Here is a 4,584-nt window from a genome sequence, read left to right as displayed (position 1 = left end):
TGAGCAGATGTGAGAAATGATATGAGCACCAAACCAGAAAGGATCGCTGAAAACGAAAAATATAAGATATTGTGGGCCATGACCATCCAGTGTGACTAGAAGACCTGACATTATTGTCACAGAGCAGAAGAACAAAGCAATCATTGTGAAGATTGCTTCATATATGAGTATACAGGTTGTGAACTCAGAATCTACATGCTTAGATGTGTTTAGATTTATGATGCTGCTGTGACTTCAAGCACTGCCTTTCGAGGTAATCATGAATAAGTTTCGAAAGGTGAAAATGAAGGCTGTTTTTAAACCATATACATACGTACATACATATATGCATATACACACGAACACAGACACAACCATACATACATTCATATATATATCAACCACGCGTTCTTGTCCCATTTTGTATTTTTATATATATTTTTTTATACATATATTATTGCGGCGTAACGTACACCTTGTTCTCTTCTATGTATGTAAGCATCCCACTACTGTACGACTTCTACACACGCTTTCTCTATACTTCACTAGTCTCTGTCTTTCTCTTTTCTCGCCTCTGATTCTTTGGTCTCCTCTTCCCCCACTCTCTCACATTTCTCTGTCTTTCTCACTTTGCACCTCATTGACCCTGCCTTTCTGTTGTCAAGCCAATCCTTGGCACGCTCTCTTTCTTCCCCCTCTTTAATTCCTTCTTTCTCTCTCTTCTCCCCTCTTTGGTGCCTTTGTCCCTCTTTTTCTCTCTCTCTCTTTGATTCCTTTGCCCCTCTTTTTTCTCTCTCTTCTCCTCTCACGTGACCGCCGGTCAACAAGCCTTTCGGCTTCTGAGCACCGCCACGACAACATCGATTTCTTCGTCTGCCGTAAGGCGTTATTTTCCAAATACGCCAGCTAAGCTAAGTTGAACTGTCTAAAGTCGTAAGACACCCGCTGTTTTTGTCCTGTTATTATTATTATTATTGTTTTTTGTATTTATATTCGTGTGACATGTGGTCTAGTGGTTTCCCATGTGGTCTAGTGGTTAGGATTCCTGGCTTTCACCCAGGCGGCCCGGGTTCGATTCCCGGCATGGGAACGTCTTTCTCCAGTGAAGGCGCGTGGCTCAGTGGTTAGAGCATCGAGCTTACGATCGTGAGGTTGTGGGCTCGAATCCCGGACCGGGCTGCGTGTTGTGTTCTTGAGCAAGACACTTTATTTCACGTTGCTCCAGTTCACTCAGCTGTAGAAATGAGTTGCGACGTCACAGGTGCCAAGCTGTATCGGCCCTTGCCTTTCCCTTGGACAACATCGGTGACATGGAGTGGGGAGGCCGGTATACATGGGCGACTGCTGGTCTTCCATAAAACAACCTTGCCCAGACTTGTACCTCAGAGGGTAACTCTCTAGGTGCAAACCCATGGTCAGTGTCTGACCGAAGGGGGTCACCACCATTCGTGTGACATCGTCCGTTTTTCTGTCCTTGTTTCGTATATATTCGATCCTTTTTCCAAGAAATCTAATGCTCGTAGCTTAGTTTTTCCTTGGGGCTGGCTGGATCGGAGCGATCTCAAGATTAATCAGCCGAAATTGCGAGGATGATCCGGTTCTTGACTGAAGATTAGAGGCTTCGAATGACCCGTCCGTTTTTTGTGTCGTCTATTTGAATGTTTTGCGTTCTTGTCCCAGCGTCCAATAATACTATATTTTTTCCACGTCCTCGCGTTGTTGTGTTTTTTTGTGTTTTCTTGTTTGGATTAACTATATATATATATATATATATATATATATTAATAAATGAAATAAAACATATGCATATATATATATAAACACATATGTACGTACCTACCTCTACATGTACATATACACGCATATATGAGTACAGGACACCAAAGGGACGTCGAACACAATGAGAAACGAAAACATAGACACAAACCAAAAGAACTGGACATTTTTTTAAAAACAACAAAAAAAAATAGAGTACAGGACAATTAACACAAAGAAAAACCCCTTCTTCAGTCGCTATGGTTTCATCTACTTTACGTTTCGAAGGATAAAAGCGAGTACATACATACATACATACATACATACATACATACATACATACAAACACATAGACGCGCATATATATACACAAACATACATGTATGTATACATAAATATATATATATATATATATATATATATATTATATATATATATATATATATATATATATATATATATTATATATATATATACATATATATATATACGCTTCAACACACATATCCACATAAATGGAGAGAGAGAGGGGGTAAGAGCAAATGTAGGAATGAAGGCGATGTTATAGCATATTTTCATTGGTCGGTTATGATCGTCTCAATAAATAATTAGTGGAAGCATTTCATCAATTTACATGTTGGTTTATACTTATAAGAAATTATTTAAATCCATACAACGATCGGTTAAGGCGCGACTACTATCTCTTCAAACCACATTTTATTAGTAATACTGAAGTATATTTCGAGTTATTTCCGATAAATACAGTGAGAGATAGTAGAGTTCAGAATATCAGGGAAATAAATTAAACAGCAGGTTTTTACTGCATCGTGGACATATTTCAGTTGATAGATAATGAAGATAAGAGACATAGCAGTTTCTTTCATTTGATGTAGATCTAAATAGCTAGTACTACCGGCTGTAGTAGATCAAGAGGTTGTCAAATTTATTGTTTACATTTATATTAGTGGTGTGAAAGGAATTTAAGAGATAAATTGAAAATTTCAAAGGTGTCAGCAAAAGGAGGAATACTAGTATTGAAGAAAAAAAGAAACAAGGAAATATTAATGAAGAGATAAAATTCGGAAGAAATGGGAATGGAATAGAATAAATGTACCGAAAACTTCATACCCTAACTCAGTACTCAAGTCTAGAATATTAGGTCATCTTTAATTAATATAAATAAACATTACATTAAAATTAAATCTCATGCATTAGTTAAAAAAGGGGGAATGAATGGTTGGTTACACCAGAAAGAATTATTCGTATGGGATTTGAGAGAATGAAGAAAGCAGTACTATTTGAATTGAATATGTCATTTAAATTAGCTACGTGGAAATTTCAATGGGTAAGTTTAAGAAAGTTTTCTTGCGTACAAAGAAGTGGGAGTACCGGATCAATGATTAATTATTACGCTCAGTAATAAAATTAGATCTACATTTGAGAACTTCTGTTGCTTCTACGGAGAATTTTAACTATCGTCTGCCTCTTTTATGGAAAGAACTACCTATAATCAATTACAAAATTGAATAATTGATATTCTTTCCTTGAGATCCCACATAAATTTAGACAATGAAGTACTGTGTGCCAATGAAGTAGCGTGCCATTCTCTTATACTGCATGGTGGTTATGCGGTAAGTTTGAATTTGGATGTTATCACACTTATATAATAATGGACTTTATTAGATGTTTAACAGAATGCACATACATGCATACATACATACCATACATATATATACATACACGTATGTGGTAAGAAGCTTGCTTCTCAGTCACATTGTTCCGGGTTCAGTTCCACTGCCGGACCAGCATGACCGCAGTCAAATGACTGAAACAATTAAATACTAAATGATTGAAATATATATATATATATATATATATATATATATATATATATATATTATATATATATATATATATATATATATATATATATATACTTTATTTAAAAGCAGCAGAAATATCACAAAAACTGTTACTCAGAGTTTCACATTCCAGTTCGTCGGACAGTTTTAACTGTCCGAGGAACGGGAACGTGAAACTCTAAGTAACAGTTTTTGTGATATTTCTCCTGCTTTTAGATAAAGCATATTACTCTACCTATGGTATTTGAGTACTCTTTTTCCACCTTGTTTCACATTTATGTGCTAACTCCAGTATATAGATAAATAGATAGATAGATAGATAGATAGATAGATAGATAGATAGATAGATAGATAGATAGATAGATAGATAGATAGAAGATAGATAGATAGATAGATAGATAGATAGATAGATAGATAGATAGATAGATAGACATACACACACACATACAGAGTCGCATATCCTTTACGGCCTCTACTGAACAGTCGTCTTGCATTCGTCAGACGCAAATCAGCATGCGTAATTGCGTATATATAAAACATATATGCGCATGTCTCCTATCATTTACTTGTTTCATTCATTTGACTGCAGCCATACTGGGGCACCACGTAGAAAATTTTAGTCAAATAAATCGACCCTAGCCCTTTTTTTTAAAGCATAGTACTTAATCTACCGATAACTTTTGCCGAACCGCTAGGTTACGGGAACGCAAACACAAGAGTACCAGTTGCCAAGCAGTGGTGGGGGACAAACAAACACAATGGCGCACACACACACACATATATATATATAAACGACGGGCTTCTTTCAGTTTCCTTCAACCAGTTTTCTCACAAGGCTGTGGTCGGCCCAAGGCTATTGTAGAAGACACTTACCCAAGGTTTCACGCAGTAGGACTGAACCTGGAACTATGTGGTTGGGAAGCGAGCTTCTAACCACACAAGCACGCCTGCACCTACTCAGTGTTGCTTAATATGTTTTGCTAAAATT

The 4,584-nt window shown here is 36.6% G+C and overlaps 1 non-coding gene across 1 annotated transcript; it reads left to right on the top strand.

The window, feature by feature from the left end:
- The first annotated feature begins 997 nt into the window (after positions 1-997).
- Trnae-uuc lies at positions 998-1,069 on the top strand. Its single transcript has one exon. It is a non-coding gene; the product is annotated as a tRNA-Glu (tRNA).
- Positions 1,070-4,584: the final 3,515 nt, after the last annotated feature.

This window comes from Octopus sinensis, linkage group LG2 (assembly GCF_006345805.1).
Source record: "Octopus sinensis linkage group LG2, ASM634580v1, whole genome shotgun sequence".
Classification (NCBI taxonomy): Eukaryota; Metazoa; Mollusca; class Cephalopoda; order Octopoda; family Octopodidae; genus Octopus; species Octopus sinensis.
This window is presented reverse-complemented; position numbering and strand designations above follow the sequence as displayed.